The sequence below is a fragment of the Aethalodelphis obliquidens genome, unplaced genomic scaffold (genome assembly GCF_003676395.1).
Source record: "Aethalodelphis obliquidens isolate GAN/ISIS:26980383/991018 unplaced genomic scaffold, ASM367639v1 scaffold18, whole genome shotgun sequence".
NCBI classification, from domain to species: Eukaryota; Metazoa; Chordata; class Mammalia; order Artiodactyla; family Delphinidae; genus Aethalodelphis; species Aethalodelphis obliquidens.
The window spans coordinates 23,879,493-23,905,315 of NW_020837962.1; the positions used below are offsets into that span (position 1 = coordinate 23,879,493).

At 44.5% G+C, this 25,823-nt stretch overlaps 1 long non-coding RNA gene across 1 annotated transcript; it reads left to right on the top strand.

Moving 5' to 3' along the window:
• Positions 1–8,950: 8,950 nt before the first annotated feature.
• Positions 8,951–25,027, top strand: LOC113626493 (uncharacterized). Its single transcript, XR_003435174.1, has 3 exons — positions 8,951–9,105; positions 22,491–22,593; positions 24,843–25,027. It is a non-coding gene; the product is annotated as an uncharacterized LOC113626493 (long non-coding RNA).
• The last annotated feature ends 796 nt before the right edge of the window (positions 25,028–25,823 follow it).

Sequence of the window (25,823 nt, forward strand, 5' to 3'; positions counted from 1 at the left end):
TGACGGAACGGATGTGTGTTATGATGGTTGTCGTGGCCTTCCTTATGGCTTATAGAGACCTGTCTGGAAGGATGTAATAAGCAGAACAAAATTTGAGACAACAAAAATGTCTCAATGTTTATGAAAGCCTAACCTATTTCCCAGGAAAAGAAGTCATTTAGAACAAATTGAAAAACACTTGACTTCATCTTCACTTTCATGGAAAAAAAATCCCCATCTGAGGACAATTCAACTCAGTCTTTGAAATTCACATCCATTTAAAAATGATTGGAAGGAAGGAAGGAAAGGGGGAAAAGGGGAGGGAGAGAGGGATCAAAGGCTGGTACAGAGCCCAGAATGTGAAGAACATTTTGCCATCTCAGTAACCTGACTCTCAAGTTTCAAAATCCACTCTTTTATTTCTCATAAAATATAGCAAATACAAACCTGAGGCCTAATCTTCTATCAGGTAAAATCTCCTCTGAAAAGTCTATTTTTTTTGGCCAGAGCCCCCAACAGTAAATTGGATCAAAATGAACAAGCAGTGTTTGATTCCATTATATTCCTTCTATCCCCTAAAAAAAGCAAAGCCATCAAATAGTGCAAGCAAACAAGTATCAGAATGTTCACAGCAGGTCTACTCCTAACAGCCAAAAACTGGAAACAACCCAAAGGTTCATCAGGAATAGAATGGATAAATAAATCGCGACATATCCATACAACGATAGCAATGAGAATAAACGAATTACAACTACAGGCAACAATATGAGAAAATCTCACAAGGATAATGTTTAACAAAGGAAACCAGATGGAATGGAATAGTTATTATAATAGTTCAAAAACAGACAACTAATTTACGGTGATGAATGCCAGATTAGTGGTTACCACTGAGGAAAGGGGACATGTGGGCACCCCTGGAGTGTTTGTTACATTCTAGTTTTTGATTTGAATGACAGATACACTTTGTAAAAATTCATCAAGCTACACAAGTATGGCTGGTGCGTTTTTCTGCATGTATATTTTACTTAAAAAAAGTTTACTTAAAAGTGCATATGATATGAGCAAATGTTGGGGGATGATGGAAATGTGCTATATTTCAACTGTGGTGGTGATTACAAGACTATACACATTCATTAAACTAACCAAACTGCACAGTTAAGATTGATGAATTTATTATATGGAAACTAGATTTAGTAAAACTGATTTTTAAAAAAAAAATTTAAAGTTTATGAAAAGTAATTCTACTTTCTAAACATCAAAAGAGCTTGAGAACAATTCAGAACAAAATTAGAGAAATGCAAATCAAAACTACAATGAGGTGTCACCTCACACCAGTTAGAATGGGCATCATCAGAAAATCTACAAACAACAAATGCTGGAGAAGGTGTGGAGAAAAGGGAACTCTCTTGCACTGTTGGTGGGAACGTAAATTGATACAGCCACTATGGAGAACAGTATGGAGGTTCCTTAAGAAACTAAAAATAGAATTACCATATGACCCAGCAATCCCACTACTGAGCATATACCCAGAGAAAACCATAGTTCAAAAAGACACATGCACCCCAATGTTCCTTGCAGCACTATTTATGATAGCCAGGTCATGGAAGCAACCTAAATGCCCATCAACAGATGAATGGATAAAGAGGATGTGGTACATGTATACAATGGAATATTACTCAGCCATAAAAAGGAATGAAATTGGGTCATTTGTAGAGATGTGGATGCAACTAGAGACTGTCATACAGAGTGAAGTAAGTCAGAAAGAGAAAAACAAATGTTGTATATTAACACATATATGTGGAACCTAGAAAAATGGTACAGATGAACTGGTTTACAGGGCAGAAATTGAGACACAGATGTAGAGAACAAATGTATGGACACCAACGGGGGAAAGCGGTGGGGGATGGGGGTGGGGGTGTGATGAATTGGGCAATTGGGACTGACATGTGTACACTGATGTGTATAAAAATGGATGACTAATAAGAACCTGCTGTATAAAAAAATAAATAAAATTAAATTAAAAATATAAATAAAACAATTCTGTACCCTTGCAAATAGCAAAAGAAAACATGCAACCATATATATTTTTTAATATACTTGCCTTTTTGTAGCAAAGTTATACAACAAATATACTATACATTCAAGTCTTAAGTTATACTCTAAAGCTGTATTACTATAAATTAATGAAATAATAATTTTCTATAATTCTTTAGATAAATAATATACTATTGAGACAAGGAAAAAGAAAAGCAACTTCATGCATTTATTCCTGAGCTTTATTTTGCAGGAGAAACAAATAAATCAATGGCTCAAATGCTTAAATGTGTATAAATTATTAGAATAAAGTCCTCAAAGGCAGTGATTCTGTTTATACATGAATCTTAGCATTAGGCAACTGAAAAACTGAGGCTAGGGATTCTTGTTGCAATTCTAATTCATAATCATCTAAATTTCTCCCAGGGTTGCTAATGCACCTGTATCAGCACATTATCGTGACTGGGCCACAGTAACACTGCCAAACGAACAAGCACAAAACCTTGTTTATTGCTCCGGATCAGCTCTGCTGCCTGTCCAGGGCTGGCTCCTGTGCCTGGGGTCAGTCTAGCTACTGTCCGATATAAGTTGGCCTCAACTGGAATGACTGGGGCAACGTGATGTGGTTGTGATTCTCCAAGATGGTCCCCAGTGATGCTCGCCTACTGATGTCCACGCCCTTGTGCAGTCCCCTCCCACATGACGTAGAGTTGTCCTGTGTAACTAATAGGATATTCCAAAGCCAACACAGTTCTTCCAAGGCTTGGTCCCAAAAGACACTGTAGCTTCTGCCTTGCTCATTTGGGTCACTCAGCTAAGTGGAAGCCAGATACCATGTGATGAAGATTCATAATCAGCCCAATGGAGAGATTCACATGGTGAGGAGCCAAAGCCTCAACATTCAGTACCAACTTGCCAGACACATGCAAGCACCATCTTGGAAGTGGACTGTCTAGCCCCAGACAAGCCTGCAGATGAACATAACCCCTGAGCTGGAACCCTGAGCAGAACCAACCAGCTAAGCCACTCTTGAATTCCTAAACCACAGAAACTCTGAAAGATAATAAATGCTTATTGTTTTATGATGCTAACTTTTGGGATAATTTGCTATGCAGTCATGGATCACTAACATACTTGACTCTGTACCACGTAGTTCTCATCATGTAATAGGCTACCCTGGGAACATTCTCATGATGACAGTAGAGATGCAAGAGAGCAAGTGAAAGAAGGCATGCAAGCACTTTTCAAATGCATCCTGTCTCCAAAGATCCTGTTGGCCAAATTAAGTCAAATGGCTCAGGTCATCCACTGTGAGAAGGCACTGCAGAGTTACATGGAAAAAAGCCTGGTTGGTGGTTTTAAAATGTGTCCACAAAGTCTTTGACAGTACCCCATTTAAAAGGTGAGGACTGGGATTCCCCTGGTGGCGCAGTGGTTAAGAATTGCCTGCCAATGCAGGGAACACGGGTTTGAGCCCTTGTCCGGGAAGATCCCACATGCTGAGGAGCAACTAAGCCTACGTGCCACAACTACTGAGTCCACGTGCCACAACTATTGAAGCCCACGTGTCTAGAGCTGCGCTCCACAACAAGAGAAGCCACCACAATGAGAAGCCCGTGCACAGAAACGAAGAGTGGCCCCTGCTCTCTGCAACTAGAGAAAGCCTGAACACAGAAACAAAGACTCAATGCAGCCAAATATAAATAAATAAATAAATTTATTAAAAATAAATAAATAAAAGGCAGGGACTGTTTTCCCTCCTCTTGAATGTGGGTTGGTCTTAGTGACTCACTTCTAATGAATAGAATGTTGTAGAAGCGACGGTGCTCAGGCTAGGTCATAAAAAGGATAGCTTCCGCCTGGCTCTCTCTCTCTCATTTGTGGATTTCTTCCTCTGGAGAAACCAGCCACTTGTCACAAGGACAGTCGAGAAGACCTGTAGTGGAGTCTACCTGGAGAGGAACTGAGGCCAAATACCAACAACCAGCACCAACTTGCCACCATGTTGGAAGTGGATCCTCCAGCCCCAGCACACATCTTAAGTGCAAATGAGATCCTAGGCTAAGCTACTCCTAAATATTCCTGACTCACAGAAACATGAGAGATAATAGTTTTATTATTGCTGTAAATCACAAAAGTATGGGGTAATTTATCAATTCTCATAAAGAAAGATGAAGAATTGAAGCTTTCTTTAAAACCACAGGTTCAGGAATCTTAATTGCAAACAATATCCACTCTAGCTAGTTTAAGCAGAAAAGAAATATATGAAAGAGTATTGAAGAAACTCCAGAAGGGCCAGAGCATCAGGTCTAGAGGCTACAAAGTCAACAACAATGGCCAAAGCACAGGGTACCTCTGGTCCAGCCAGGACCCCATTCCTGCTGTAGCTAGGTAAAGATACCTCAGCTTGCACCACTCAAGTTGGTAGCCAGATGCCAGAACCTCTACCATTAATATACTAGAAACCTGGATGCCTTCACGACTCCCTTCACCAAAAATGGAATCTGTGAAGTACCAGCTTCATCTTGCTGCTCTCTTCCAATCAGAAATCTTGCACAGGTACACATGATTGGTGGAGTCTATTGGCAAGGGAAGATGGGGAAAAATGAGTTGTGGGCCACCTTCTTGGGAAGGTGTTATCATAAAATTGAAAGTACCCCAGGAATAGGAAGGGTGTTCAATGGTACTGAGTAGTTAGGAAAATTGACAAATGCTCACTTCTTGTCCCCATACAAAATCATCTTTATATTACTAAAATATAGATAACTAGAGAAATTATTCACATGTCTTTCTATTTCCTGGAACCCAAAGTGGTAAATGAATTTCACCTCCAGAGCCATTTCTAAATATTTGCTAGTGCCTGCTAGAGTTGTATGTTAAGATGAACTCCAGGCTCAGTTGAAAAGAGATCTGGGATAAAGTTGTGATGATGCCTTGGGTGCTTTGTATTTGTATTAAATAATAGGTACCTGCAAAAATAAATGTCCTCAGTTTCTGTATTCTCTCTCATTTCCTAAAAGGAGGGTCTGAAAACACTTCATGAACTTTTATAATTGTTTAGATTAAAACTGTTCCCTCTTTCAGTCACATTTCTGACATGGCATGCAAGCCATTCCATGTTCCCTTTATACCACTCCAGTACTTGGTAAAACCCAAATATATAAAACAGCACTTTTGGCTAAATATGGCCTCTTGTTCCATCTCCCTCTCATCTCCCCTACCTCCATGTCATTTCCTGAAGGATCCCTCAAGAACCCCCAACCAACTGTTTACCTCCCAGGACTTGCTCATTCATCCTCATTTTCTCTCTCCTTTCCCTGAAATTCAGCCAATGGTATAAGTATACTGTAGACAAACAGTTCCTACACTTTAGCCTTTCCGTTTCCCTGTTTGGATACTGTGATTTTTCCCCATGTGAGTCAACTTGGCATGATTTGCTTGGCATGATTTCAGTCACTTCTCACAGTCCAACTTTGGGACTGGCCATAAGTGTACATTCAGGAGACTTCCCTATCTAAAGACTGAACATCACACCCATTATGCAATAATTTCAATGGGGCAGATTCCTGCCTTTCCTCCACTCTCCTTAGCCACGTTAGTAAGCAGGACATTTGCTCAGGCCATAGAGCAGTGCTTCTCAGACTTCAATGTGCACACAAATCACCTGGACATCTGCTTAAATGAAGATTCTCTTTCAGTGGGTAGGGCCGAGACCCTCCATTCCCATGAAGCTCCCAGGTGATGGTGATGTGGATGCTCTGGTCTATGGACCACACTTTATCTAGCGATGTTCTAGAACACTGGTCCCACTACCCGGAACTGGTAGTGCTCTGTGGCCTGTTAGGAACTGGGCTGCACAGCAGGAAGTGAGTGGCGGGTGAGCGAGCGAAGCTTCATCTGTATTTACAGCCGCTGCCCATCACTCACATTACTGCCTGAGCTCCACCTCCTGTCAGATCAGCGGTGGCATCAAATTCTCATAGGAGTGCAAATCGTACTGTGAACTGGGTACGCAAGGGATCTAGGTTGCACGCCCTTATGAGAATCTAATACCTGATGATCTGAGGTGGAGCTGAGGCAGTGACGCTAGCAATGGGGAGTGACTGCAAATACAGATTATCACTAGCAGAGAGGTTTGTACAGAGACCATAATAAATCAATTGCTTGCAGACTCGTATTAAAACCCTATCAGTGAGTGGCAAGTGAAAACAAGCTCAGGGCTCCCACCGATTCTGCATTATGATGAGTTGTATAATTATTTCATTATATATTACGATGTAATAATAATGGAAATAAAGTGCACAATAAATGTAATGCACTTGAATCATCCTGAAAACATCCCCCGCCCCGGTCTGTGGAAAAACTGTCTTCCATGAAATCGGTCCCTGGTTCCATAAAGGTTGGGGACTACTATTCTAGAAGACCCAGTCTCACCCTCAATGGAAGCAACTTACTGCTTTCTCTAGAACTTTGTGCAGAGTTTCTTACCTCTCCTCTGGGTCACATTCCTTCACCATCCCTCCCCTAGACATGCCTTGTTCATTCCTGTCCCACCTCTGGTCACACTTATTTTACTCATACAATGAATCAATAATCACCTAACGCCTACCAGAAGCTAGACACCATGCTGGGCACTAGGGCGAACAAAATTATCCCTGCTCACATGGAACTTAAGAGTCCAAAGAGAGAGACATTAACAAATAATTATTCAGTAATTAGTTGTAATTTTAAGAAGCGCTAGGAACAAAAATTACAGAAGGCTTTGAGAGCAACTAATGGAGAAAAATCTAACCAAGGCTCCTGGGCCCTTGGAATTTTCACTTCGCATGATTTCCTCTGGTTTTATATAAACTCAGCCTTCTCCATAGTGAAGAAGGGGGTTTCCCCATGACCCTTTACCTTCCCCTTGAGCATGGCCACCAGTGTGCACCTGGCATGGCATGGCCACACTGACCTTTGGCAAGAAGATGCACATGGCACGGAGATTATGGTTGGCAGGCGAGTCCTGGGCTTCAATAGCTCCAAACCGATATTGGACGGCCTTGTGCCATTCTTGCCCGTTGGCTCCCCTTGATAATGGCACTGGCTATCTGTAGAGGCAATCTGTTCCCTCCCAAATTCTAGTCAGCACTTCCCCTTCTCTCAAAATAACAGCAAATGTAGCACCCTGATTTCTTCCCTCTCGTGACCTCTTTTGCTGATCTACTACCAGAAGAAGAAAAGGCTTAGAGACTGCAGAGCCATTGTAACTTATATAAGATAAGGCCTTCCACAGCTTTCCCCTACAGTTCATTCCTGTATGGTGTCATATTCAAGGAAATAATAATCCATCAGCCAAAGTGTATCTACAATGCAAGTTGAATCTTTCCTGAAATCTCTTGAAAAAGGATTCCATTTGTCCATTTTAACTTTAAAGACAACGTGTGGTCCTGTTTCCTGGTATTTGTCCTTTTCAATATTTCACATCTATAGTAGCTTCCCCAATGTCTTCTCTCTCCTCCCTCTCTTAAAACTCTCCTGACTTTCCATCAAACCAGACCCATTGCACTTCCAGATCCTTCATTCCCAAACTTTTCCCTCCCTGGATTTCTTCTGCGAAAGTCGTGAGACAATTGCTTTCCTCTCTCTCCAGTGCTGATCATTTCAGCAGGACCATTGCTCTGCCCCGTGGCCTGATTAGATCCAGGATCTGGAGGCAGATCTAGAACTCTTCTACCGAGAACTCTCCCAACCAGGAGGAAGCGAGGTCAGGTGTGCATTCTCCCACATTGTCTCTGCGTGGTTTTGTTACTTACCGCCACATCATTAACCCAAGGAATTAATTTCTTTTATTTCAAGGAAAAGGAGCAGGATAGTTATCAAATTTCTAGTGCTTGCTGATTAAGAAAATGGCAAAGAGCTAATGTGAAATCAGTAAGTTTTTTATTCAACTGACTAGAATCTGCAGTCAATTAAAAAATGCATATACATAACTATATATTCTATACACAAATCTTTACGCATGCACACACACATACACACACACACACACACACACACACACACACGCACATAGATTCGGATTCCCTGTAATAAATGCCAACCCTGCCCAAACTATGAATCTCTCCATGACCCCTTCACCACAATCCCTCGTCCACAGCCCACAGGGTGAACCCAAAGATTCCTGTCACTTAATTAACCTAGTGAATACTTATCACATATTACCAACATCTTAAAACTTCACCTTAACACATTACTTTTCATGGAATCTCCAGTGTTTGAAGTTATGAGCAGATAAGACTCATCTTGGTCCTTAAGTATGTCATAATTTTAGGATTTTTGGAGGGATAGAATCTAAACAAGTGTCTTTGACGTGTATATGCCTTTTTTGCTCCATGGAAAGCCCCATAAATCTTCACACTGGGAGTCAACTCTGAGCCACCCCTTGTGGATGCTAACTGTACACAACATCAATGGAGCATGTGGATGACACTGGCTTCCTAACCTGCAGCTTTGTTTCATAATCTCCGGTTTACCAACTGGGACACTGATGGGGCATTTTACAGCGCAGCCTTCGCTACCCTCGTGGAATATTATAATCACATAAAATGTTATGCTGTAGGATTGTAAGTAATATGGAGCCTGCTCCTGGCATCTGTGCCTTAATCAGCTCTTTTCATTGCTTCACTGCCCATTTACGAGTCCTCAGAAGGCTTCTTTCCACATGAATAGGGGTGTGGAGCTGAATGAGCCACACCCGGAAAAGACACGCTCATTTCCAATTCCAGTTCAACAACTCACTGAAGCTGGTGTCAGGAAGGTCTCTTGACTTCCCTGTGCTCTTTTTTTTTTTTTTTTTGGCGGTACTCAGGCCTCTCACTGTTGTGGCCTCTCCCGTTGCGGAGCACAGGCTCCGGACGCGCAGGCTCAGCGGCCATGGCTCACGGGCCCAGCCGCTCCGCAGCATGTGGGCTCTTGCCGGACCGGGGCACGAACTCGTGTCCCCTGCATCGGCAGGCGGACTCTCAACCACTGCACCACCAGGGAAACCCCTTGTGCTCTTATTTAATCGGCATTTCCTCAGACTCCGGAGCAATCATTTCCATCATTCAGGTATGAGACACCCAGGAAGCCCTGTTACACATGCTCAAACTTGACTCAACGGCCCATAGCAACCACTCATCCTGCTCTGAATACTACCAAGCAGAACCTTGGCACCATAAAAATAGCCCTAGTTCCCGCCTTAGACAGATAGGAGGGATGTGTCTGGGCCAAATATTGGAATCAATGAGATAATTTTTGTCCCTACCCAGTTCCCAGTGCCTATAGGCACAATGAATTCCCTGGTGTCTCCCTAAGTTTCCATACTAACTGTGATCCCAATGCAGATGCAGCATAGACTTTCCCCCACTTCCTGAAGTCAACTACTAGCTGTTTTCACCCAACTTTCTGGTGAATAAAAGAGCAATCTGTAGCATGAGCACAAAACAGCCCATTGGTAAAGTGAGGAGAACCAGGGTCCACTTGGAGCACTGACTTCTGCAGAAAATATAAAATGGGCTCACTCAGAAGTGATGAGCTGATGTCCCAGGGTGCAGGGACTAGCTCCACCCACCCCTGCCGCTGCCCAGCAGAGCTGGCCTCAGATGGCCTTTGTGGGGTGCTCTCCCCAGGTCAGGCAACAAGGGGGCTGTGTGCCCCTCTTAGAGGAAGAGCCAAGCACGCACTGCTGATGTGGATGATATCACTGATAGAACCAGCGTCCTCTTGATTCAAAGTAGACGGTGTCTTCTTTACATGGATGCTTCTGATTTTAGCAAAGGCGTAAACAGGCAAACATCAGCCAACACAGTAGGAAGGGGAGGAAACGCCACTCCTTCGCTTGTTCGTCAAGCCTAGACACGTGGGTCTTCTTTCAGGTGCTCGAATGCTCAAATGCTAAATGGACGGTACTGTGCCCTTCGGCTCCAAATCTGTTGCACATCCCAACCATCTGGGAGCTTTTGAAAAATCCCGGTGCCCAACTCTCAGCCCATTCCAGTCACATCCAAACGGCTGGGAGAGGGAACCAGGCATCAGGAGTTTTTAAAGATCCCCAAAGTGTTCCACTGTGCAGCAGTTTGGGAACCACTAGCAAAGTGTTTATGAGCACAGTCGGCGGGGACAGATCTGGGTTTGAATCCTCACTCCACACCAGCTGTGTGCCCTTGGGCAAACTACTTAAACTTTCTGTGCCTCAGCTTTCTCATTTATAAGATGTAGTATTTTATGAACAGTGCTACTATTTACCCCCCACAGTGTTTGCATGAGGATTAAATGGTGTATTGTTTGCAAAGTGCTTAGAACAGTTCCTGGTACATGCTAAGAGCTATAAAAAGTTTGTTAAAAAGAAAAATATACGTGCAAGCTCATTTCTGGTCCAGGATCTTTGCTCTTGCTTTGTCTGAACCAAACCCTCCCTGACTGTCATGGCTAATAGGCAGGCCACCTACCCTAGGGCAGGGTGCTCTATCTTAGTGCCCTTTTTTATTTTCATGGCTTTAGGTGTGTATTTATTGAATATATTTAAGTTATCTCCTTCATTAGAATGTAAACCCAGCGAGAGCATGATCTGCCCTCTCTCTAGAATAGCACCTGCGTAAATGAGTGACTGAAGGAATGTGAACACTGGGGTGAATCTGATTCCGTGGTAATGGGAAGAACAGGCATTGAGAGAAAGAAATCCAGGATTTGGGACAGACAGTCACCCTCCCACAGGCCACCAAACATTCATGATTCAGATACGACCTTGGGGTTTATTGTGGGTGAAACACCGCCCACACACATTAGCATCTCCAATTTAACCTTGTGCAAGAGGAGACTTGCTCGTAAACAAGAGAAGTGGCCTCTCCCTGAAAATCTAGACCTGAAGAGATTGTGCACTGGTTAACTCCCCCATTTGAACTCTCTCATTTCATTTCAGCAAACAGTTCATGTCTCTTTTATTTAGTTTAAAGCTTATCTATTTTCATTTTCATAAATTGCTATCCCCTCCCAAATGAGGGTCCCCAGTTCTCACTCACTGTGTGGGTCTGAGAAGATAATCTTCAAGAGTTTTAACAGAATGAAATACATGCGGACCATATCAAAGGTGGTGAAGATTTGTATCTTGGATAGAATGGTGCAGATGAACAAGGTGCTGTCAGTACCAGAGCCGTCTCTGTGTACCTCTGTGTAAGGATTTGACATTTCCGTTTGTGTTAATTATCCTACAGCGGTGCTCCATTTCACGGAAGATGATATATCCTAACCAGGAGCCCCAAGTCCTCCTGAGAGTGATTTGAATTAGAAAGTAACCTCCCTCTATACGTATACGTGTAAATGCACTGTGGATTCCCTCAGACTGGAGTTCCCATTCCGGCACGTTGCAGATCAGAGCTGCAAAAGTCGCCCACGATGAAGCTGAGTCCAGAGAATCTAAGTCAGCTGAAGGTCCATGGACATGACAAGGACCCCCTGAGTGTATAATTCTATGAGATTTCACTGAAATTACTAAAATACTGATTGACAGCAATGTTTTGGGAAGAGGTATGTAACAATTTGAAATTTAACTCCAATTCATCACAACGAGAGGCCCGCAGATATGAGTCCCTTCTCAGGGGTTTGTGGCAGGCTTGGCTGAATGAATCAGAAGAAACTGCCGGAGGGGCCTCAGGCTCCAGTTCAGGGTCTTCCAGACCTGTCCTCCTCCATCTCCTCCATGTGGAACAGAACACTGATCCACCTTCAGACCCAAGAACCTGAAGACCCCTGGACCCTCGGGCGTCAAGGCAAGGCTCCGGAATGCTCACAGGTGGACTCTACCTAGGGCAAGCCCCTCATGAGCAACGTTCAAAAGGGGCTGCAAACCAGACTGTGTTCTGAGTAGGTGCCAGGATGGCCGACAGTTTGTCAGAGAGTTGCGGTGTGAAGCTTTCTGTGAAGCAGCATTCTGCTGTGGGAGATTGCCTAGCAGATGTCAGCCAGGCAGGACCATCCTTACCTTCATTACTGTGTGCCGGAGGTCCAGGGTTTGGTCCCCAAGGGGCCACCAGCAGAAGTTGCCCTTGATCTGAAAGTTGACTTGTGGTCAGAGACTAGGCCTTGTTCTTTCAGCTGCTTTCTGCTCTGTGTATATCTTAAGGCCTTTGCCTGCATTTCCGGAATGTGTGTGCTTTGCTCACCAGGCTAAACTGTCTCACTTTGGCCCTCCTCCCTTCCCCCACCTGGCTGCTACTTGGCCTCATTCAGTCTCAGACTAAGAATACTTTGCCAAAGGAGGGATGGTGTTCTTGAGGAATTCTAGTGCTGGGGGTGGTTGGAGTTGGGCGCATCTTCAGACATCTTCCTCAAATCATCTGAAGTCCTGAACACTGTCTCTATCAAGAGGCCCCACTTGCACCGAGCAGTGCCTGTGCATGAGGCTGGTGCCAGACACTCCATCAGTGTGGCTGAAGCAGACACAAAGGAGAGGTAAGGGCCCCAGGGTGATGGGACACAGTCCCATCCATCCGATAAACAATCTGGATCTGTGCTGCTGGTTTCTCCTGCCTCAGGACCACGGGGCAGGAAGATAGGCACGGAAACCTCTTCTGCAGGCTCAGCTGGACCATAAATTCTGTTTTAAGACCCATTCCCTGCAGAGACATCACCAGCAAAAAGGCAGTAGGTGGCGGGAAGTGGTTAAATCCAACTCATTGCTTTATCATCAAGAGCAGCTGATAGAGGAAGTGCACATGAAGCTCCCCAACTGCTCTTTCTCCCTTGTTCTCCTTAGGATTATTTTATTTATAGCTGGGAACCAATAATTACCTACAGCTGCGCTTCTCAGTTGCAGGGCACTTCAGGCAACTTTTCCACCCACCAGGTTGCTCCTCGCAGAGCCTTCCCCTGAGAGGAGCCGCCAGGCCCCCTTCTCCACTGCCCTGGGGCCTCACAGCCTTTTTCTAGTCTCGAGAGGACTCAGGTTATCAGCCAGCGACCTTCCATATGGGCTCTCTCTATGACTTGTCTGTGATCCTTAGATTAATTCCTTTTTCCCAGTGCATTATCAGATGAATAGATTTGAAGACATATATAAATAGCTCCCCACAGGGTCCTCCTTAGAATTATGAGAGACCCTGAATGGTGATTAATTTAGCAGTGCTTAGGAGCTAGAGCTCCAAACAGACTCAGAATGGGATCCTAGTTCACCAGTTCCTTTGCTTCTCAGTTTCCTCATCTGTACAGTGTAGACAATGATAGTACCAATCCCACTGGTGCAAGGATTCATTGAATGCGTGGAAAATGTTTACTCACGTGTTTGAGCACAGGAGTATTCAACAAATAGTAGCAATTACTAGATGGGTGGTGGTGAGGGAGGGATAAACCGGAATTACAGAATTAGAGCTGGAAGTGTCCCCAGCTGGAAGGTCACCTAGGCCAGTGCATCACAAAGTTTATGGAACATGAGAATCACCAGGAGAGCAGACTGCTGGGCTCCACCCCAAGATGACTGGATTCAGTAGGTCAAGGGTAGAGTCCATGAATTTGCATGTCTAACAGGGTCCCAGGTGATGCTTTCAGTACCAAGTAGCTAAGCGAATTCCTTTCCTGATACAAGAATCCCTAGTCCCACCCCTCCTATTCCTGTAAGATCTCTTGCAAACTCTATTGGGCGAGTCCTATGATGGTGGAAAAAAGGAAATGAATCCTTGGTGATCTATAATGAATCATGGGCTTTACATATGTTACCTTATCCTCACGATAATTTATGGAGCTATTGTTGTTTCCTTTTTTTGTTATTTTGTTTTCTTTGTTTTTTAAGATGATGAAACTGAGGCTAAAGATAACTTTAGGTGCCTTAGACACTTTCACACAGTAAGAAATTGAAGAGCCAGGATTTGAACCCAGTCTCTGAGACCTGAGTTCTTGTGTCAGTGATGCTCAATTGTATCTGGGAACCATATTTAATTGTTGGGCAACTCCTAAAAGTTAGAATATGTTTTTGTTTTTATACAGAGCAGCAATCTTCCGCTGTCAATTCGCTGGTGCTGGATCTACTGGGTCTTCAGTAGAATTGGAAAGGACTTAATATCATTTGAATAAAGAGAGGACAGTCGTTTACGTTACTGCAAATTTGATAATGGTTAGGTGTATAGCTCCCAACCTAGTATCCCTCAGTTCAAATCTTGACTCTCCAACTTTGTAGCTGTGTGACTTTGGGCAAGCTTCTAACTTCTCTGTGCCTCCATTTTCTCAAGCCTGTAACATGGGAATAGTACTAGTACCTTCATCAGAATGTTGAGAGGAGAAAACAGTTTTATGCGTGTATATAATGACACGGAAATTTTAGCTCTTATTATTTCATCCATAAAGCCGTTACAAACTCTTTGTAAAGTCCTTTGTAGCTAAGGTCTTAAAAATTGGAGAGGCCAGATTTTTCCCCCTCCTTATGATATGACTACAGGGCAGTTAGCTTTGTCTTCTTTAAAGTCCTTGCTTGTGATGGATAAAAAGAATATCAAGAGCAATCGTATTTCATTAGCAAGAGGTCTGAGTTAGACCAACTAAGTTGTTATGTAGTTACTTTGTTTTCCTGCAGAGGTGATTCTGCTTCTTGTAGTTTAAAGTAGAAAGGTGGAGTCTTCAAGGTGCTAAAGGAGACCACTCATGCATGTCCCAGCCAGAAGCTTCCTAAAACTCCAGGAGAGCCAAAAGAGGGGAAGATAATGATACCTAATCATTAGAGGCTGGAGAACTTTTCACTGGTTTCAAAAATCATTCTTTAAGTTAAAGAAATAACATAAATGATGAGATAAAGGAACACAAATATTATTTATACCTCATCAAGATTGATTGAAGGAAAAAATAAAAGGCCTGAATTCGCCTCCGTTCCCTGTATCTTCGACCTTGGCAATGTGACTTTTCAGCCCCTCCCATCAGAGGATGGAGTCTATTTCCTCAACTCTTGATTCTGGGCTTAGCCATGTGACTTGTTTTGGACAAAAGGATGCAGCAGAAGCGATGTTATGACAGTACCAAGCCTGGGCCCAAGAGATCTTGCACTCTTATTGGAACTTTGCCATCACCTCATGAATAAGACCAGGCTAGCCTGCTGGAAGACGAGATACATGGCCCCCTTGCCCCACACAAGTGAGTGAGGCTGTCCAAGACCAGCCTGCCCCTATCTCTTTTATCAAATGATTACAGACTCACGAGCAAATCCAGTCAAGATCAATCAGGTCTGGTCTAGAAAAGCAGAACGACCCAGCTGCTCAATAGACTCATGAAAAATGATAGGTTCATTGTTTTATCCCTCCAAATTTTGAGGTGTTTTTTTCCCACAGCAATAGCTAACTGATATACCCCCTTTAGTGTTGGTAGGGATAAAATAGCAACAATAACCATATTAAAAGCAATAATACTACTTGTACAATTTGAACTGTAGAAAACTGTCAGTTTTCTGCCATATTTGACTTGAAAAAACAGCAATTTCATGTGGACCAACCTAATATTATTAAATACTTCACACATGTCAGGTACTATGAGAAACATTTTACATGGATTATCTCATTTAATCTTTACGATGACTCTGTGAAGTATATACTACTATTTCCATTTTATCAGTGAGGAAATAAAGGCTCAATAAATATCTGCTGAAGGAATGAATAAAAGAAAGGGTAGCATTTCTCAAGGTCACATGACCAGTACCCAGTGGGATGGGAATTTGAGCTTAGATTGGCTTGATTCCTCTGCTAATGTGTTTTCTACAACAGGAGGCAGATGGTAATGGCATTTATCAAGACTTCACTTGGCATCGGGCTAAGACCTTTACACGCCGTATCTTGTTTAACCATCACACATAAACCTGTGAGGTTGGTGTGATTTATGCACGGGGAAGCCAAAGCACTCCAACACTCAGTAATGTAACCAAGGTGATGTAGAAAGTAAGTTGCCAGGCCAGAATTCGAACCCAGGCACTGCTCCAGGAACTGCTGTCAACTATATGTGGCGTCTTTCAGGGAATCAAAAAAGGAGAAATGGAAAGAGAAAATGGAGTTTTTCATAAGCAGTGCCCTCATAAATGTTTTGCATCTCTGAATTTGACTTAGGTCTCCATTACACCAGCTTCATAGTAGTGAAAACACCTGGTTTTATAAAGGCTCTTCATTCCCAAGGGGGCATACGTAGTCTTCTCATCTATCTCCACATTATTACATGTCACCTTTTGGGAAACCAGCTTAACCTCCTCATGGAGACATGGCAGGTATCTGTCCTGCGAGGTCCTTGAAAAAGCCCCACAGTTCTCTACAGAAGCTGACTGCTGCAGCCTGAGATTTCCACCATCAGTATCACAGCTCTGAGTTAAGGCATTATCGCCAGAAAGCTCTTGTAAAAATGCAACTGTGTGACCTGTGAAGGTTAACATTAATTCATTTGTATTATGCAAATTTAATTAAGGGACACAAACTTAGGGGTCAGCAGAGACCAGACACACAAAGGAAATGATGGAAGTGGCCCAGTGTAGTACAAGAGGGGATGATGGGGACTGTGGCAAATTGAGGCATGTGTGTCCATTCTAAATGAAGATGTTGGTAGTAACATCAAAGCAATCGTTGCCATTGCAATAAGAGATGTTCTATTTTACAAAAGAAGGTGAAACATCTAGATATCTGTGGGTAATTTCTCCTTAAAATATTACGAGGGAAAAAATGGATCTGTGGGCTGGAATTGGTCTGCAGAAGGCCAGTTTGAAACCCTGTGCTGAGATCAATGCATCAATTCCTTAAAGCAGAGGTACCCCAGGTGTGGTTCCTACACCAGTGACATCAACATCACCTGGTAACTGGTTAGAACAGCAAGGTATTGGGCCCTATCCCAGATGTTCTGGATCCAAATCTCAGAGTGTGATCCAGGTTTCTGGGTTTAACAAGACCTTCAGGTGACTGTTTTGTGTACCAAGATACCAGTGGCCCAGGTGCATAAGTACCAGATGTGCAGGGTATTTGCAAGGAGTCAAGGGCAAGATCTGGGGCTAATCAGGAGGAAGGTCTCCAGTCCTCAAGGTCAAGGAGCAGAAAAGAGAGGACAAGCCTCAAAAGGCATTCTGGGAGCTCAGCAAACAGGACTGTCACCTGTGAGGCCCCTGGGGCCTTGCACAGCCTCTCGGTGACTCCCCCTCCAAAGCTGAGATACCGACTCTCTGGGCCTGGTACCCCTCTCCTCCCAACTCTCAGGAAAGTGACACTGTGTTATTTGCAGAGCACTGTTAGGGCAAAATCTGTTCTGAAGCATGTCTCCAAAGTTGTCACCGTGCTCAACTAATTAGTCAAAGGTTTCCATCTGCCTCATGGCTCGCCACACTTTTCATATTAATTTTTTATGCAAATATGATTCTGGGGAGGAATGATGTCAAGCAGAGTGATAGGTACCTCACTGGAGCCAGAATAGGATACATGCAATCTCCAAAATCTCCAGAAAGGTCGTGTGGAACTAAGCTTTTGTATTTGGACCCCTCTGAAGCTTTAAAATAACTTTAAGTAAAGTCATGGGAATGTCTGAGATACATATATACATATATATATATATATATATATATATATATATATATATATATATAAAATATATATACAATATATATGTAAAGGAGATATTGACCTAACCTCCCCACTGTAACCTTAACTGTATAAAAGGCTGTTCACCAAAACAATCATTCAAAGCACAGTTCAATTAATTTCTCCTTTCTTCTTTGATCCTCCCTCATTATTTTGCTTAGCCATGTAATCTTATTTTATTCTTTCCCTCTTTATAATATTTGCTTCCTTCTTTTTAAAAAAGCTAAGTTATCTTTCAAGAACAAATTCCATTGTAGCAGTGACCTCGAGGATGATAAGGCAGTAGATTAAAACCCAGGAGTATCTTGAAATGCCAGCGATAATTTGAAAGAAAGGGTCAATTGTCTAATATTAATTCAGTAATAACTGGAGAGGCATTATCCTTATTGCCTCCTTCCGGGAAGAACTATCCAGTGTCTGATGAAGTTCAACGTCACTGCAGGGGAAAGTAAAGCAAAACTTGGATAGAGTCCAATTCTGACTCCAATACTGAACCCATATTCAAATTCTAGCTACAGATAAGTCTTTGTTGGGATGAAAATGAGACTCAGCGTTCTGATAATTTCCTTCCCTGTGTATCAGGTAGTTAATGCTGCATACAAAGCATGCCAACACTAAATGGCTTAAAACAAGAACTAACCACTAGCTAACAACTCCCATGGTTCTGCTGATCTGGGCTGGGCTCCATTATGTGACTCTATCATGTGGTCAGCCGGTGGGTTGCCTACAGACTTACTGGTCTCAGATGGGCTCATTTTCTGTTCACCAAGCCTGCCTACAGAGCCTACCTAGCTTCTGGGGAGAGACAGTATGACAGCCATTGTTGGCGCCCTGCCCCAATTCCCTAGGATTCCTTGGGTGAGTTCCTTGTGCCCATCCCCCAGGTGAGCAGTGCTTTGTTGCTAAGGAGCGGCCCCTGTGATCCTTCTCAGAGGGTTGCCCTTGGGCTACTGGAGCTGGCAGTTGTGAGAGTTATGTCCTCCGTTTTTTTGGCCACAACGCACAGCTTGCAGGGTCAGTTCCCTGACCAGGGATCAAACCCAGGCCCCGGCAATGGAAGTGCTGAGTCCTAACCACTGGACTGCCAGGAAATTACTGAGTTGCATCCTCCTGGCCGACCTCTACCCAAGAGCATGAAAACCCAGCTCCCTTACTTCAATGGAGATAAACTCTGAGGCATCATTAATGCTCCAGAACACCCCACAGGACCAGGCTAAGGCTGGGAATTTGCTGGAAACTGCACCTTTTCTCTACTTCTTCCCAGCCCCTTCCTGCTTTCCTAACTTCCTCCTGGAAGCACTTCCTTAAGAGACCAACAGCTCATGTACCCTCATCTCAGGGGCTGTTTCCACAGAGACGGTCTAACCCAAACGTCTTACATGGAGCACAGAGCAGCCCTGTTCATCTGTGGGATGTATATATAATTTCTTCATAAAAGTTCACATGAAGAGAAGTTTCCTAGCCAATAAGAGTTTAAAATAAAAACCACCTCATAGAGCCCGTTTATGTTGCTGAAAGGACAAATACACAAAGAGACAAAGCAACTCCTTGGATGTCACACAGACCCTGAGGACAGAGCAGACTCGGGGCTCCACACTCGGGGTTATCACACTGTCACTAACCTGGGGACTCCCACTGGATTCCCCTGAGAGTCCACAACCCAGAGAGAGGGAAGGGAAGTTGCCTGCATCCTGAGAAACGGGCTTCAGAACTGGCTCAGCCCCTGTGATCCTCTTTCCCCACCCCCTTCTCCCTTCCTTCTCCCCCTCCTCTCATCCCCATCCCTGCCCTCCCTCCTCCCATCCCACCTCCTCCCTTCGCCCTCCCTCTTCTCTCTCCAGCTCATCATCTTTATCATCCTCATCTTCCTCACCTTCTTCATGATCATCACCATCTTCTCCAAGTTCCCTTCCCCCAGAAGACTTTTCTTTCTACTAATTTCTGTTTATTGTCACAAGTAAAGACCTGTGAGCTAGTGATTTGGCTCAACGCACAAATCTGGACCGACAGTTGCGAGGTATCTGCTCCAAGGCATTTCCGTCAGCGGGAATGCCATCTTGGAGACTCACAGACACAAAACTGGAAACACAGAAGCAGCAGCCCTTCTCCACAGAGGAATTTTATTGGCATTGCAGTTCGCAGATCCGCAAGGCTTGATTTATCGAACGGGAGATCCATGTGAAAATACTGTCAAGCTTCGGGAACTAGGAAGATATTTAGATCACTCCCCTCACGTACATCATATTTATGAAAGGAAAAGGAAGTATGTGGACTGTAAATTAGAAAAAGCTGGAAGGAAAAACTCTATCCTTTCCAAACTCAGTCTTTTATGAACTTCTTTCCAAAGGGTTGAGCTCGACGGTAAATACCTTATGTTGGTCGAGTGTGCCTTACTTTCTGGCTTCCAAACAGCCCTTTGCAAAAGAGGCATCTTTCAGGGATTCCGCCTGGGCTCCCCCAGATCTGCCCACACCTATGTTTCTGCCCCTCCCCCACACTTCACCCAAGGGCAACCACCAAGTCCAACGCTTACACTAATTGAGAACTGGAGAAGTCAGAGAAATAATTGTGTCTCTCCATCTTTCTGTAGATACAGAAACTGAGGTGCACAAAGGCAAGGGATATACAGAGAATCCAAGAAATGAACCGAGGGCCAGCCCTGGTCTGAGAGTCAAGAGTCCCAGGTCCCAGACCCAGCTCTACTAAAAGTTTCCTTTGTGACATCAGGCCAGGCATTGCACCCTTGGGGCCTCAGTGTGGTTAATCATAAAAATAGCCACAAATGTTTGTGCTTCCTGTATCCATGCTCTTTGCATGTGACTCTCCTGCATCTTCCATCAAGAAAAGGAGTCTATTTCCTGGCCCCTTAATCTGGGCTGGTCTTGTGATTTGCTTTGGCCGATAGAATGCAGCAGGATGGCAGTGCCAGGTCTGAGACTAAGCCTCAGAGCCCTTGCACACTATGGCCCCCTTTCTTGGAACCCTGCGCTGCCATTACATGCAAAAGGTCAGGCTAGCCTTTGAGAGGATAAAAGGCCGAATGGAGCCCAGATAAGCCATCGCAGCAGAGCTCTTCCTAGACCAGCCAGTTCCCAGCTGAGTGGGAGCTGCCCACAAATGCATAAATTTAGCCCAAGCAGACAATGAAAACTATGCCCATCCCGAATGTGTGACCCACAGTATCATGATGGTTATTTCAAGCCACTGTCTTGGGGCGGTTTGTTATGCAGCAAGATTTAACTGACAGACTTGGTTTCTTCACCTGCACAAAAAGGGGTAGGACATAAATATCTCATTTTTTAGGTGCTTTTTGAAAGACCAAGTCTATAATAGGTTAAGACCCAGAGCTGAGCTATCCAATATGGTAGCCTCTAGCCACATGCACCAATGTAAATTTAAACTTAAGTAATTGAAATTAAACAAAAGTAAAAATTGACTGCCTTAGTCACACTATACATATTTCAGGTATTTAACAGTCACTTGTGGCTAGTGGTCACTGAATAGACAGCACAGGTACAGAACGTTTCCATGACGACAGGACACTGCACTGGATGATGCTGGCCTGGAACCATCAAGGGAGTGGGCATCACAGTGGATCCTACAAGGACAGCCAGACCTCCTGACCAGCCCTCCCCCACCCCCCATCCCCACTGGCTCTCCCACAGCAGCCTGCTCCACCGTGAGCAGGTTCATATATCCCTGATATTTTCACATCTATATTTTGAGGCTTCTGCTTTACCTAAAATATCTAACTCGTCAAGGAGGCTTTGGATTGACTGCACGCAAGTTCAGTATTTTGGTAAGACAGTGGGGGAATAAGTCTCTCAAGGTAGGACATTCTTCAGATAGACTGTGAGATTTCCCTCCTTCGGGGGACTGTCCTAGTTTTTATTTTAAGCATTTTTTTTTCCATGTTGATGAGGTTGATAGTTGACTTTATCTGCATTCAATCCTTAAAGAGGATTGACGATTGATTGTGTGTGTGTGTGTGTGTGTGTGTGTACATAGGAGGTTTCCTCCCAATTCTCTCTCCACTTTTTTCCCCTCTCCAATGCCCAGGGCTTCCTCTGACTTCAAAGAACTAGAAAAGACTCAGAGGAAAACGGATACCTGACCTAATTAAGCATATAGATTGAGATTTTCTCTCTCGGTTGATAAAAAATTCCCTTTTCTTCACAAACCTCATTCCAATTTCCTGGATAAAGGAGACTCAGAGAACCACCTTCCTGCTGTCCCTCGAAGAAGTATTGTCCCTGCAAGAAGTCCAAGGCAGGGAGGGCAGATGGGGCCCCTGAGACAGTGGAGGCACGTGGGGGCCATTAACACGATGGTTGGGGACTGCTTTGCCTGGCTTTGAATCCCAGTTCAGCCACCTCCTACCTCTGGTGGATCCTTGGTCTAATTACTTAGTCTTCCTGTGCCCCAGATACCACATTCATAAAGTGAGGACGGCAACTGTTGTTACCTGGTAAGGGTTTGATGGATGAATACAAGAGAAGCCCTGAGAATAGTTCCTGGCACAGAGCAAGAGCTGAGGGTTGCCAGAATGGACATGTCAGTGCCCCAGCCAGGTCCTCTGGGACCCAGGGCGCTGGTTCTGGGCACCCACCCTCCAGCTCTGTGTGCTTTCCTCCTAACAGCTGGCACATGAAACCTTCTTGAGAGGTGTGCCCCTAAGCTCCCGGAGCCACTCTACCTGCTCAGGCAGGCAGCCTGGGTGCCAGGTGTCACCCCAAGCAGATAGTTACTGATGGGGCAGCAGTCACAAAGCCCAGCTCCTTTGACAATGAGTGTAATTCACACTCCAGAGCTGCCCTCAGGATCAAGCTGAGGCGGGGGCTTTGCCTGTAATCACTGCCTTGCTTCTTCCCCTTTTCTGTCCAGCTTCCTCTGCTCCCAGGTTCCCCCGGGGAGTGCTTCCTCAATAAATCATGGGCACATGAATCCTTATCTCAGGCTCTGCTTCCAGGAGACCAGACCTAGGATGGTAACTATTACAATTACTATTATTACTATGAAAACTTTTTATTATTTCAGTCATGCCATAAAAAGTAATTTTGATTCCTAAATAAGGTGACGATCATAATTTCTCCAAGTGGACAGCATTCAGCACTTTCCAAAGCACTTTCCTTTTCCCCTATGTCAGTCCCTTGTTAAGATCAGATGTTCCTGGGAACAAGAGATTAAATGAAAACCCCAGTCCATCTTCTATTCTCTTCCCTCCCCTGGCTCCTCCCAGCACAGCCAGGACCTCCTATGTGATGATGCAGACACATCAGTCCATATGACTAAGCTTGATCCTCTCCCAACCCTCTTCCAAACAGCCATCTCCTGGGCCCCAGGCTGCATACATTCTAGCATGACTCACCCTTAGAAGGACAAACCATGGGGAAAGACCCCCACAGACCCTGGGTAGCAATGGTTCTGAATCTTGTCTTCTTCAAAATCCTTGGAGGGGGATCCCAAGAACTGTCAGATTAAAATACACACTCCTGAACCGCACCACCCCACACACAGTGGTCCTGATTCAGTAGGTCTTGGGTGGGACTCAGGAATTGGTACCTAACAAACAAGTAGGTGATGCTGTTGTGCAGACCCAATGGGAGGAGCGTGGGCCTGGAAGACCCCTGACTCCACGGGGAGGGTCATGGTTGGAGGGGGCGCCAGAGAGGGACTGTCTGTGAGGTGCAACGTCCAAATCAGGGCCTGGTTGCTTGGCCCTTGGGTGGTATGTTCTCGGCCATATAAGAATGTCCGCAGTCATTCCAAAACTTATGAAAGGCAGAGTCTGCAACACGGCAAGAACACACTGTATCAGTTGACTATTGCTGCTGTAACAAACTACCACCAGCTTAGCAGCAAAGCAACACCAATGTATGTCACAGTGCTGGAGGTCCCAAGTCTGAAATGCGTCTGATGGTTTTTTTTTTTTTTTTTTTTTTTTTTGCTGTATGCGGGCCTCTCACTGTTGTGGCCTCTCCCGTTGCGGAGCACAGGCTCCGGACGTGCAGGCTCAGCAGCCATGGCTCACGGGCCCAGCTGCTCCGCGGCATGTGGGATATTCCCAGACCGGGGCACGAACCCATGTCCCCTGCATTGGCAGGCGGACTCTCAACCACTGCGCCACCAGGGGAGCCCAACGTCTGATGGTTTTAACGTCAAAGGCTGTGTCCCTCCTGGAGGCTTGAGGGAAGAACCCACTCCTTGCCTTTTGCAGCTTCTAGAGGCTGCCCCACATTCCTTGGCTCCTGGCCATATGAGTCCAACCTCTGTTCTATCATCACACCTCCTTCTCTGACTCTGACCCTCCTGCCTCCAAGTCCAGGTTTCCACTTTCTCCCTCCACACATTGCCTGGCAACCAGGTGAGCAAGCTTGGGCTGGGATGCTGGAGGATGAGAAACTGCATGGATCGGAGATCAGACGTCCCAGCCGAGGTTGCCCTGACTAGTTAGCCCCCAGATGACCTTCCAGATGCCTACAGGTGCTTCTGTGAGCCTAGCCAGACTTAGGAGGAACAACACATGTTTGCTGTATTAAGCCACTGCATTTTGGGGTGGTTTCTTAGGCACAGGGGCTAACAGACACCCACCCTGAGTGGAGGGACGGTGGGCAGTGTGGGTGCCTTAAACCAGGTCCAGCCTATGGTCTGTGTCTTACATGGTCACCACTCAATACATTAAGAATCTGAGGGAAATTACTTTAAATTTCAGACTTGTAGCTTATTGTGAAATATTAGAAGAGCTCGTGGAAAGGGAGCATGAGGAAGCCTTCTGGGATACTGAGGACGTTCGGGTTCTCACTCTGGGAGCTGGTTGCACTGAGTGTGTTTAGTTGGTCAAAATCCATCAGGCTGGTTTCTGCCTTCAAGGATCGTACACACTGGCTTAAACATAAGCACAGGCTACTAATGTTTGTTTGCCTTCTTATGTGGCAGCCCGTGGATACGTTTTACTTCACAGAAATTAGAATATGTGATCAATATACTCATTCTACAAGAGAGGTGTCATAGTCCCTAATTTATAAATGAGGGACTCGAGGCTTAACGGAGTCTGGGAAACAGAACTTTGACTTCAATTGTGTTTTCCCCAATACATTATACTGCTTCCTGGATGGGAAGTAAGATGAAACACAAGAACCGTCAGGTGAGCTGCTGAGGGTTAAATGAGAGAGTAGTGTTGAAATGCTGGCGATGTTCAGAGATCACTGACTATTTCGATATTCACACTTTCCCCAGGTGACCCTACCCACTGATTCAGCTACTTCTATCTTTGCTCTGGCTGTGCCCCATCCTGGACTTCTCTGACGGCGATACTTTGGGGGCCAGAAAGGTCCAGAAAGGTTCTGTAGCCACCAAAGTGGCAAAAAAGCATCGTGTGTAAGGACTCAGTAAATCAGTAACTGTTGCACCCCTGTTGGACTGCGTGACTGCTCTCACGTTGTTTTTTTTAAACTCCCTTTGTCCCTCTGTGAAATCATCTTGGTACAGCCCGACTGGATGAGACTACATTTGAAATATATGAAACCACGGAAAGTATAGAGTGATCTTATAAATTATTCTCATTCACTCATTCAACAAATCATAACTCAATATCTCCTCTATTCCTGGTGCTATGCCCAATTTTTCTCCGTATCTTAATTAATTTCAGGCACATTCTACTCAGGAATATTCTCAGCATCCTAACTTGGCTATAAAATCGGAGGCTTTGCATTGCCTTAGATATAAATACCAGGAGGAACAAACCACATGCAGTTAACAGCATGCAGAATCTTCAGATCTGACACCCTTCCCCGCGATTGGATTGGAGTCTTACGGAAATGGACAACCCATAGACTTCAAGGCTTCTCGTTTTAGTTAAAAGAGATACAAATTGTTTCCCCAGTGCCTCTTCTCCGCAGAGCTGCCTGGGATAAAATGCTGAGGTTGCATGAAACCATCTCCAAGCAGAAACCTGAGGCAGATGCCATTATTTTTTCGGGTTGTTTTAATGGGCTTGCTTTGAAAAAACAGCGGTGTGTTTGTCCCGGGGTCCTTCGTATTTTACATTGGCTTCAGTAATGACTCTTTATGATGGCAGAGCAAGACCAGTTGAGAACCAGATGTTACTTAGACATTGATCAAGAGTTCCCTTTCACGTAGGTACTTAGCTTTCTCCGCTGATATGAGCCTTTGCTATCTGCTCAGCTCAGAACACTCTGTTTCCTCCACTCAAGAGTC